The sequence below is a fragment of the Salvelinus alpinus genome, chromosome 35, assembly GCF_045679555.1.
Source record: "Salvelinus alpinus chromosome 35, SLU_Salpinus.1, whole genome shotgun sequence".
NCBI classification, from domain to species: Eukaryota; Metazoa; Chordata; class Actinopteri; order Salmoniformes; family Salmonidae; genus Salvelinus; species Salvelinus alpinus.
This window is the reverse complement of record NC_092120.1, coordinates 2,794,829-2,807,495: the sequence shown is the minus strand read 5'-3', so window position 1 is coordinate 2,807,495 and position 12,667 is coordinate 2,794,829. Positions and strand designations below refer to the sequence as shown.

Here is a 12,667-nt window from a genome sequence, read left to right as displayed (position 1 = left end):
CACAAGAACGGTGAGCAAAAATCCCAGAACCACACGGGGGGGACCTAGTGAATGACCTGCAGAGAGCTGGGACCAAAGTAACAAAGCCTACCATCAGTAACACACTCCCCTGCCAGGGACTCAAATCCTGCAGTGCCAGACGTGTCCCCCTGCTTAAGCCAGTACATGTCCAGGCCCATCGGAAGTTTGCTAGAGAGCATTTGGATGATCCAGAAGAAGATTGGGAGAATGTCATATGGTCAGATGAAACCAAAATATAACTTTTTGGTAAAAACTCAACTCGTCGTGTTTGGAGGACAAAGAATGCTGAGTTGCATCCAAAAAACACCATACCTACTGTGAAGCATGGGGGTGGAAACATCATGCTTTGGGGCTGTTTGGACACTGAAGGAATACTGTAGTGATGTTCTATGTACATCACCACGTTATACTACTGCTCTATAAGAGTAACAATACACTCCACAGGCCAACCACTCACCAGCTAGAGAAGTCCCCAACCCTCCAGGAGCCAACGATCAGTCACATCTGTGGAGGATTTCCTGTTGGCTGTCATGTCATCCTTGACAATACCGTTGTAGTTGCCGCAGGCGCCGCACACCTTGCCCGCCAGGTGGTTGTCGATAGTAATGAATAGCTCCTGGGAGACGGAGTAGGTGACACGCACACCAGAATCCCTCTCGATGACCACTGTCCTGTCGGCGATGCTGACAGACAGCTGTTTGGCTGGAGTGCTGGGAAGGGACACATTCTGACCATTCACCTGGGAGATAAAGGAAGAGGACAAAGACAGTCATGTCCATTACAGAATGATGTCAAAAATATATCTACATTTCTTTGCGCAAACTGCTACAGTAAATGTGCTCTGTGGAGGAGGTCTCATCCCTCACCCAGGTGTTGTGCTGGCTGTTGACGGTGACATCCTTGAAGACACAGACTGTAGCCACATTGGGATAGACTCCGTTACTGCAGACGCGTACGTCCACCACCATCCTGAACCACTGGGCAGAGGTCTGGTCACACAGAGAGGCTACCTCAAAGACCCCCAGCCCCATAAACCCCTTCATGCCATCAAAGGTGGTGAAGTGGGCACCAGGGTGAACCATGCAGTGTCCCCGTTTGAGTTGTTATCCTCTGAACCCGTCCTTCATCCCACAGACACGTTTCTCATACCTCACCAGCCCTGAGGCCTGGCACACGCACTTAGTGTCACAGCCTTTGGTTACCACCACTTGGCCAATCTGGAAATATAGAACAGTGCTAGGCATGTACAATAGACAATGTAGGGTGATCTAGCATGAATAAGGGGTTTCAATGAAACGTAGCGCCTCACCATCAGATACTAGCCTTCATAGACGCATCCATGGAGGCACACTTGTCACCGTCAGAGACGAAGCCCACGTCGCACTGGCAGCCCTCAAAGCAGGTGGAGTCCACCAGGCTGGCACAGCTAGTACCACAGGTGTCAGCACACAGCTCGTAGTGGCTGTTAGCTGGGCAGGAGACAGCTGCGGGGGGATACCATGAGAGAGTTGAGTGGATTTTTTCCTAGCCACTGTGCTTGCTGTTTGGGGTTTTAGGCTGGGTTTCTGTACAGCACTTTGTGTCATCGGCTGATGTAAAAAGGGCTTCATAAATAAATGCGATTTGATTTAAATATGCAAGACTAATGGTTCAGACTCACGGCAGAAGGAGCTGCTCCTCCAGGGCTGTAACTGAGCCCCAGCGTGCTGATAAGCGATGGCGTAAGCCTGGATGCTCTTACACAGGGTCCTTCTGTCCTCGTACATGGCACACACGTCAAACAGTGGGCCATGTATGCTGCCAGGTTCACCTTATTGTGGCAGGCCTGGAAGGGCATGTTGTCTGCTGCCATGATGCCACAGGAGTCTAGCCTGCCATACTGGGATGCCTTGGCATGATCACATACTGGGCACTGCCCACCAGTCTCCACACACTGCCCCAGGGAGGTCCAGCACCCACGCCTGCCCAAACAAATCCACGCTGCCCGTTTTGTAGGCGGAAGTCGTCATCTGGCTTGGTGTTGTAATTGCCACAGAGGCCACACATCCTGCTCTGTAAGTGGAGGGAACAATGACTTTGACGTAGTACACGGTGTCATAGAGCACCCGCAGGCCGAAGTCTGTCTGGAGGATAATGTTTCAACCCTCCTGGGTCACCATGACCCGGCCAGCACAGAGAGAGAGGTTCACCAGCTCCTCATCCACCTGTGTTGGATAGGACAAGGTCAAACAGGATCGCAGAAAGGACTACAAGTTCTAAAAGCTGTTCACTTACAATCACTCTCCAGCTCATCCCCTGCACAACGCTGATGACATGGCTGTAGACAGACAGTGATGACGTTAGTGACCGCCACCTTCCCATTTCATTCCCTTGAGTCACGGTGAAGCCGGTCAGTCTGCCTTTATAGTCTTCACACACCTTGGCCAGCGTATAGACACAGGTGCCCTGGAAGTCAAACCTGTGGCCGTCGAATGACATGTAGTGAAGGTCACCTGTAGCCAAACATGTGGCCTCTCCAATTGGGTGGCACCCCAACTACCACCTTGCAGGCCTCCCCGACACCACACTTGGCCTTCTGGCAGGAGATTGCCCAGTTCTCCCCACAGGTACACTGTTCTAGACACTGACACTGGGGGTAGAAGGTCTCCCTCTTCCTGTAGTAGCGCCCCCCATAAGAGCAGCCGCACTGGGCCACGGGTACACATGCGTCACCACTCAGCAGGTAGCCTTCGTCACACTGGCAGCCCTCAAAACAGGACTGGCGACATGTGGAGAGGCTTGCACAGGTGGCAGGGCAGCCTGGGGCACAGAGGCTATAGTGGTTGTTGGCTGGACAGGACAGAGCTGTGGGACAATGAAGGTTGAGTTGTTGATGATTGGAAATTATGCAAACATTTCTAGAAGCCACAACCTGGATTATAAAAGCTGATCCACCCCCCAAACCAGGATTGTGGGTTTGATTCCTGGGACCAGCCATACGAAAAATGTATGCATGCATGACTAAGTAACCTTTATTGAACCAGGAAGAGACCCTCGAGGTTAGAAACTTCTTTAGCGAGGGAGACATGGCTTTGGATAAAAATGTATGCTAAATGGCATATATGATGTAAGGTAACACCGACTCACGACAGAAGCCGTCACTCCTCCAGGAATGGACTGTCACCCCCTTGCTCTGACAGGCAGAGACGTAGGCCTCTACCACAAATCACACACCGACCCCTGGTAACCATGATTATAACAGGCATCGACAACAGTCCTCCAGGTACGGAGCAGGGTCCACGGCGCCATGGCACTCTTTGAAGGGGCCGGCCTTGTCTGCTATGATGCCACAGCAGGAGCTGTACGTGTTCTTCTCTGCGTCCGAGCAGGACTGGCATTGTGTCCCCTTTAACCAGGCACAAGGGCCACCCGCCAGCTCGCACCCAGCCAGGTGGCATTGGGCGTGGGATGACCGTCATGCATAGTGAGGTTGACCTGAGGCATGGAGTTGTAGTTGCCACACAGGCCGAAGACTGCCCCCTGGTAGGTGCTGGGGAGTTTGACGTGCACCGTGCTGTGCCAGTCAAAGGTCAGCGTGATGCCCGCAGCAGTCTCCACCACCGCCCTTCGGCCACTGCGGAACACCATCAGCTGACTCGTCAGCTCCAGGGGCAGGGACGCAAGCTGTCCATCCAACTGGGACGAAAGAGGAAGGACAATTATATGGAAGCCTATAGATTTAATATTTTGTCCATTGTAATTCCCAGTTAAACGTTAATTTCATTAAATCCGCAAGGATTCAGGACTAGACCGCTTAATTAAAATAGCTGTAACAGCATCATGAGTGGTAGAATAAACTACCAGTGTTAAATAACATAATTCTAGTGCCTGTAAATATACTAACCCCCCTCTATACATCTGTCCCTATCCAGCAAAACTCCCCAGGATCCTGAAGGGGTCGTCCCTGCTGATGGTGAGGGAGACGCCGTGGATGACAATCTTCGTGTAGGCCACAGTCTTGCGGTGGTCATTCTGCACTGTCACATTGAACGGCACCAGGCCCAGCTTCTGGGTGCACACCGCCACCAGCTGGTACACACAAGTACCCTGGTAGTCAAACCGGTGCCTGTCGAAGGTATGGTAATGAGTCACCTGCAGTGGTGCAAGTGGCGTGGCTGAGTGGTAGGCAGGAGCATTCCCCATCCACCAGACTGCACTTCTCATTGGCCGAACAGGAGGCCTCGAAGTAGTTCACCATGCCCAGAGAGGTGTTACACTCACACAGGCACCCACAGACATGGTCTGCCCAGAAGCGCTGACCAGCCTTGTAGTAGCGACCCTGGTAGGAGCTGCCGCAGGGTTTGGCAGGCACAGACCCCCAACGCTGAGGACGTAACCCTCGTCACACACACAGGATTCCGTGCAGACACTCGCACATAGCGGGCCCTCATTTGATAAGGGGTAGGTAAGCGGGCAAGGGTTGGCACACGCTTTGTAGTGACTGTGAGGCTGGCAGCTTATGGCTGTCATCTCACTTTTCAAGTTTACACCAGGTATTTCAGCACAGTGATGCTGAAGGGCATAATTCAGTACGCTGGTCTCCTAATGTGCATAGAGATTATGCTGAGCCTTTTCATCCCTGTCAGTTACGTACGGCAGCCAAACTTGGTCCTCGACCACAACACCCTCCTGCCGACACAGATCGGCATAAGTGGCCAAGGCCTGGCACAGCATCCTCCTGTCCCACTTGTTAACACATGTCGTACACACAGCACTCTTGGCCATGAGGGCCCCGCAGAAGGCCGCTGACTCATACTGCTTCGTCTGGGTCATGTCACACGGCAAACAGTCCTTCCCCTGGCAGCTGTCAAAGCAGGGGGTGTACTTATCCTCAGGCAGGCCCCTCACCCTCCAGACATTGGCCCACTGCACCACCGTCGTCACTGCCTTTCCGGCCTGGTCCAGCAGGTCATCTCTGGGGTTGTCGTTGAAGTTGCCGCACACATTGCCGTTGTAACTGCTGGGAAGTTGGATGACCAGTTTCGAGTTCCAGTCATGGAAGACCTGCAGGCCAAAGTCTGTCTGCAGAACAGCCATGTTTCCAAGCTGGGAGACAGTCACCTGACCTTGGCCCAGGTTGAGAGGCAGGTTCACTACCTCCCCGTCCACCTGAGGACAGCGGTTGCATTAAAGTGAGTCATGAAGTCTCCCCCAATATAAGCTAAATGAATGAATCTTGGCGTGCATTATGAAAAACACATTGCAGTACAGCAAGTATGTGTTCACCATGACGCGGCCCACATGACTCTTGAGTACGATGATGTTAAAACCGTACACCGCCAATACTACCTCCCTCGCATACAACACTGCCTTGTTGCCACAGTTATCGTTCTGCTCGGCGACAGAGATAGGCACCAGTCCTGCTAGATCCCCACAGGTCGTGGAGATGGCGTACTTGCATGTTCCCTGAAAGTCGTAGTTGTAGCCGTCGAAGGTTTGGTAGTGGAGATCACCCCAGGCCCAACAGGTCCCTATGTACCGGGGAAGGCACACTGCCTGCCCCTTCGCCGTCTCCTTCATACGGCAGTTAGCAGCTTTACACGAATCTACACAGGATAAGGGTGCAGTAACAATCCACTAAATGTAGCAATTGAATATGGAGTTTACTGCAGTGTTCTCTCTAGTATTCAGAATGTATTCCCCTGCTCAGAGATGTGTTTGGGCCTTACCAGTGTCGTAGCATGCCTTGACATCTTTCCTGACCAGACACTTGGTGTCCTTAGGGCAGGAGTGGTCAACACACACCAGGCCCTTGACTGGGTCACAGGAACACTTCCTGCCACAGTCTCCCTCGAACGACACCTCACCAGGCTGGGCAGAAATTAATTACGTCAGGGGACACACAATGCATCATGCCACTTTCAAATTGAGAACAGTTCCAAACCAGGTCTAACTCCTTCAGATAAATCCTAGACCACAAACCTCTACCTTATAGGACCGTCCATCTTCATAGCAGCCGCACTGGTGCTGCTCGATGAATGTTTGTCGGTTGAAGAAGAAGCCTGCGTCACACTCACAGCCTTCAGAGCAACTGTTGGAACACTGGTCTATTTCTGCGAGGTCTGAGCAGGCATCCACATACACCTCGCAGTGACTATTGGCTGAGGTAGAAAGAACAGTAGAGAAAGTAAGCCACACACATGATTGCAACACTAAGCAAGAGTAGACTAGAGGCTTGTGTTGGAAATTTGGATTCAGCAGCATTCTTCAGAAGCACATCATATATAGAGTAACCTAAGTAGCAGTCTCAGGGAACAGTAGTAACTCTTAGAGGGCACTTACGACAGAATGACGCCGTCCTCCAGTTCTTGACGTCAACCCCTGCCATGTGACAGTTGAAGGCGTAGGCCGTCACACAGGACCTTTCCATCACTCTCCAAGGCACACACGTCAAAGATGAAGTCGTTGAAGTAGGGCTTGGGGTCCAGCTTGCTATGGCAGGTGGCAAAGGGGCCGTGATGACCCCGCAGTAGTGGGGCTTCTCAAACACAGCCCTCTGTGCCGGGTCACGCTTGGGACAGGTGTTCTGGGTGCAAGCATCACACAACTTGCCCGGGATCACCAACTTCCCGAAGGTGGTGACGTCTTTCAACAGCTTGCCGTTGGGCAGGAGTAAGTCATCACCAGGGTTACCATTGAAATTGCCACATTGGCTGCTGGTCTTGCCCCGATAGTTTCCAGGCACAGTGACCGTAACGTGGTAGACGAGGTCGTAGGTGACGTGCAGGCCGTTGTGATGATATAGTGGAAGCCCTCCTGGAAGACCTGCACCGCCACTCAGACTCAGGGGCTGGTGGTTGAACATTCTATTCACCTGGTTGGAGAATAAACAGTCTTGTGGTCAAACCTTTCCAAAACTGTGCTAAAGAATAAATGCTCCATCCCGATTTGCTCCAATGATCACAAACACAGAAAACGGCTTGTGAAAGCAGATGTTTCATTAATTCAAAGTAAGAAACCAACAAGCCCCCTCCTACTTACCAGAACTCCAATAACATTTTTATTGAGGACCGGGGTGTAGTTGTACACATCCAGAGCCACCTGCATGGTGACAGACAACTGTTTGTTCCACTTCTCGTTCTCCACCTGTACAGAGAAGCCCACCAGGTGGATCCTCTCCAGACCACTGCCCTTGGCCAGGGTGTAGGTACACATGCCCTGGAAGTCATACGCCAGCCTGTCGAAAGACGTGTAGTGGGTGCCACCGGACACACCCCTTTCCCCACAGGATGGCAATTGAGGACTCCGTTCGCCACCTCACACATCCCGTTGGGGCCGCAGGAGAAGTTCTTGCATTCCACCTACAGATGATCAGATATTCTGAATCACTGAAAATACAAGTGCAAGGGAATTTCTGTACAGCCATCCATCCATACAGCAAGGTAATATCTCAATACAAATACTCCTATTAAAAGTTCTGTTATTTATACTTCTCCATCCTGGGTGCACTTGCACCACTCCTCACACTTCCCGTTGGGGTAGAACATCTGGTCGGTGTTGTAGTAGCGGCCACTATGAACACAGCCACACTGGGCGAAGGGGACACAGTGATCACCGCTAAGGATGTGTACTTCGTTACAGGAGAAGCCCTTGTTACACTGGGCGAGGCAACCTGAGGAAGGGGACAGGCTCTGGCAAGTGGCAGGACAGCCAGATACACACCTCATAGTGGCTGTGGGCTGGACACTTCACCGCTGAAGACACAGGAAGGAGTTCAGTAACGAAAATAGAGCTACTCATGGTCATGAGTCTACATACTAATGTACAATTTATTGCCAATAACACGATTACGGTGACATGTAGGCAATTCAATGGTTGTAAAAATGTCTCAGCACTTTCCACAGAACCCTTACTCCACCAGTGTGTCAATCACTTCCAACACTCACAGCAGAAATCAGACATTTTACAATGCAACAGTGTGGACTACTCACCACAAAACTAAGCAGTCCTCCAGCTGTACACCTTAACCCCGGTTACCTGACAGGCTGATGTGTAGGCTGTGATGGCCTGACAGAGCACATCCCTCCTGCCCTTATACAAACACACGTCATACACGCAGTCCTCAAAGTATCCCACCGGGTTCACTACGGCAAAGCAGTCCCGGAAAGGCCCCTTGGGGTCCCTCAGGAGCCCACAGAACCGCCTCTTCTGGTTGACTTCAGTTGGGAGAGCCCCCCCTTACAGCCGTGGACACGGCCAGGGATCTGCTTCACGCGCCAACTGGCCCCGAAGTCCTCTGGCCTGGCAGGGGTTGTCTCGTTTCTGGGTACAAGGTCATCTTGAGGCCGGGTGTTGTAGTTGCCACAGGTAGTGCCCTGTAGGTGGAGGGTAGGGTGAAAAACACTGCGCTGTTCCAGTCAAAGGAGACCTTAAGGCCAAAGCTGGTGGTGACCACAGCATACCAGCCACTCCTATAGACAGACACCTGACCGTTGTTCAGGTACATAGGCAGGTTGACCAACTCATTGTCCACCTGGAAGAACACAATATAAATAATGGACTAATGATTCAAATGCAGTTAGAAGAGACTTCATGACCTCATGCATTGTACAATGAGGACATTAGACAATGAGCTACATCAACATGCTATCAGTCTTTCAGGGTGAAAACAGTCATCCTACAGTTGCACATAAGTTAAATCGATGAACAATGCAGTCACCACCTCTGTCCATTGTGATATGCAATCTCATCATATAAATCAGCGATCTCCTCACTGATCTGGCCCTTGTTCTCCATACTGATGACAATGCTCTGGCTGAAGACCCTGACCTCCACCAGCTTGGTATAGGAAACCACCCTTCTGCCCCGGAAGTCATTTTGCACCCGCACCTCAAAGGGCACCAGGCCCGGGTCTGTGAAGCACAGGCCTGCCAGCTGGTAAACACAGGTGCCCTGGAAGTTAAACCTCTGCCCATCAAAGGTCAGGTAGTTGAGATCCCCTGTGGCATGGCAGGTGCTGTGGGACACAGGGTGGCAGTCCCTGATGCCATCTACCACCTGGCATGCCTGCCCCACCCGGCAACATACATCCTTGGCAGTCAACCTTGCCACTCAGGGATACAGGAGCAGCGTCGTCGGCAGACCTGATCAGCCCAGAAGGAGTCACCAACTGGCACGGCCCTGGTAGCTGTAGCTGGGAACACACTGGCCCCCACTTAGGACGACGCCAGGGTTGCATGTGCAGGTTTCCACACAGGGGATTTCACATTTGGAGGGGGCACTGGGGTCAGAGCAGGTGGCAGGACAGGCAGAGCCACACAGCGGCTGTTGGTTGGACATCTGGCAGCTATAGAAGGAGGGGTTAGAGTAAAGACTCAATAGGTTGTAATTTTATTTACTGGATAGAAGCATGGCATACAAACATAGGTTACTCACAGCATTGTGCCACTTTCTGCCGGTCGTGTATCTGGATGCCCTCTCTCTGGCAGGCTTCAGTGTAGGCCTCCAGGGCACAGCAGAGGAATTGTCTGAGGCCTCCTCCCATACACACATCATATTTACAGTTGTCAAAGTAGGCCTGGGGGTTGATGACAGTGTCATTGCTTGAACGGTCCATCCAGCACACGGGTGACCAGCCCACAGAACAACTCTCCAACAGGTTGTGTTCACAGCGCACACTCCCACCCACATATTGGTCTACGGCGACGCCGTAATTCTTCCAAGTTCTGTCAAATTAGTTTGAGCATTGCTATAAAACCCATTTGCAGGTTTTGCCATAGGTTTAAGTCAAAACACAGCTACCTTCTCCAGTGTAGATTTTGCCTTGTGTTTAGGTAATGGTCCTGCTAAAAGTTCATTCATCTCCTAGTGTCTGGTGGAATGCAGACAACCAGATTTCTCTCGGATGTTCCTAGTGCTTAGCTCCATTCCTTAACAATTACAAGCATACCCATAACAGGATGCAGCCACCACTGCTTGAAAATATAGAGTGGTACTCAGTAATAGTATGTCAGGACAAAAAGTGAATTGCTTCACAGTATTACTTTAGTGCTTTCTTCTGTACAAAATTCCTTCTTTTCACTGTCATTTAGTATAGTATTGTGGAATAAATATAACGTTCTCTCCCATCACAGCCATTAAACTCTAACTGCTTTAAAAAATTAAAAAATCACCATTGGCCTCATGGTGAAATACCCGTGCGGTTTCCTTCCTCTGGCAACTGAGTTAGGCAGGACGCCAGCATCTTTGTAGTGACTGGGTGTATTGATACGCCATCCAAAGTGTAATGAATACCATGCTCAAAGGGATATTCTTTTTACCCATAGGTGCTCTTTGCAAGGATTGGAAACATCCCTAGTCTTTTTTTGGTTGAATCTGTGCTTGAAATGCACTGCTCGATTGAGAGACCCATGCATGTGGGTAGTCATTAAACCATGTTAAACACTATTGCACAGTGACTCCAAGCAACTTGAGCAAACGTATCCTCAACTTATTTAGGGGTTGAGTACTTGACGCAAGACATTTCAGCTTTTTAAATCATTTGCAAAAACGATTCCACTTTGACATTATGTGGTGTGTATATATAAGTGGCAATCTACATTTAAATCAGTTTCAAATTCAGGCTGCAACACAAAATGTGGAAAAAGTCAAGGGCTGTAAATACTTTGAAGGCACACAGCCACTGATTGTAGGTTACACTACATTTAGAAATGTAAAATATATTTAGTATTTGAAACATTCATTTCCCAGCTGCTTGTAATATAATCCTATATCTTTCAACATACCTTCTATTCCAATGCATCCACCATGGTATTGGGCAGCTGCTATTTAATAACAATGTTTCTGGTTCAGAAGTAATGCCATGTGCATTGGCTAATATGCAGCCGTCATTTTTAAACCACCATTCTAGCAACATGATTCAAAAATGAAATCCATAGAGTAAACTTACAGTAGCTGGCTAGCTTTCAATACATTGGTTAAAATGGTCAGTGTTAGGTCTTAATATGACAATTTGTATGGCATGCTGCATATTCCAAGTGCACTCAAAAAACAGATATCTTATTTCAGTCTGGGAGCAAGCTATATCTGTTCACCAGACAGCAGCTTGCGATTTCACAAGAGGCTGTGTTTACATAGAAGGAGGCCATTGGCTGCCTTCATCACAATGCACAAGAGTTCTGATTGGTTCCATGTTTAATAGATCGGCACATTTCCCAGAGCTGCCGAGTGTTGAAACAATTAGTCAGAATGTTTTACTGTTGTATACACAAAAACAAATCTGCTCCACCCTCGACGGGGCTCAAGCAATTTCACGTTACGGCGTTGGACCACCATTCGAGGCACTGTAACTAGTTTGCAATGAGTGAGTTTTGCAGAAAGAAATACACCTAAGATAACAATTTTCACTGAGGCATTTGTATGTTATGAATTATAAGTAAATTCTCATGTGGGGGCGTCCTTTGCCATTTTTAGCACCTGCCCCTGAAAGGTCTGTACACACGGCCCTGTCCAGATGCCAATTGTGTCATTTCCCCCGGTCATTGTTGTAAATTACATTTAAAAAAAATAAGAAATTGGCTGCTATGACAAATCGTCTCGCTCGTAACATAGAAACCTCACTGGCAACATTGTGTGCGCACACTGCAAAATCAATGTACACACACGTTATTCAATAATTTACCCCACACCACTTGCGCTTGTGAAGGCTGGTCTGCGGAGCCAAGCGTTAAAATAGAACTTGGTCTATTTAAAGAACCAACCTGGACTCCATGGGAAACGTAACCTTGTAAAGCTGAGCTACTCCAATTAGTATGTTAAGTTGTGTAACAAGTTGGGGATGTCCATTATCCATTTCATACAATAAGTTACGAGTTGCAATTTGTTGTGAATAGGTGACTAACATTAGCTACTACGCTGCACCACATGGGCCAAGCAATTAGGATTTCAGCACGTCGCCATTTGAGTGAGAGACAGTAGCGAGAGAACTATGACAGTCGGGAACCTACTGTAGTACACATTTCTCAAGACCACTTTTGGGTTGTGGGTGTAACCTTAGAAACTACTGGATAATCTTTAAGGGGCATACAACTCAGTATTGGCCACCAAGACAAGACCTACAACCTTTGTCTTGCATAATCAAACAAATGGGGTGATATTTCACTGGAGTCACAATGACATTGAGTGGCACACCTTGTAGCAGTCAAAGGCAGCGTGAGGGAACCGAGTACAGAGAAACACCCCGAAGAATCCCGTCAATCTATTTCAAGAGTGTTCCCAATGACCATGCACACACACATACAGTATGAAAAAATAAAATAAATAAATATCAAAACCGCAAGGTATCATGGGTAAATTGTTTACCGACTGACTGATCTACAAATATGAATGAGTCTTTATTTATGATGTAAGGTGATTTGTAGATCAGTTAGCCTGGAGTCGTTTTGATGCTCTCGAACAATAGGAAGAGCTCAATTGCAACGCCACGGGTCCTCTCTCCTCGGCTCCTTCTCAAAACCCATTGGATAAGAAAGCCAAAGGTCCTTCCCCCTGACTTTCTCCTCCAATGGTTTTTGAGAAGGAAACGAGGAGAGAGCAATTGAGATCTTCCCACGGGCAAGTTGTTGACGCTTGACAGCTGGCCCTAATTAGCATGTTAGCGACTCCGATT

The 12,667-nt window shown here is 49.3% G+C and overlaps 2 pseudogenes; both read right to left on the bottom strand.

Moving 5' to 3' along the window:
* Positions 1-3,756: 3,756 nt before the first annotated feature.
* On the bottom strand, positions 3,757-4,530 carry LOC139564077 (alpha-tectorin-like; annotated as a pseudogene).
* A 3,613-nt stretch (positions 4,531-8,143) lies between these two features.
* On the bottom strand, positions 8,144-9,616 carry LOC139564076 (IgGFc-binding protein-like; annotated as a pseudogene).
* Between the last annotated feature and the right edge of the window lie 3,051 nt (positions 9,617-12,667).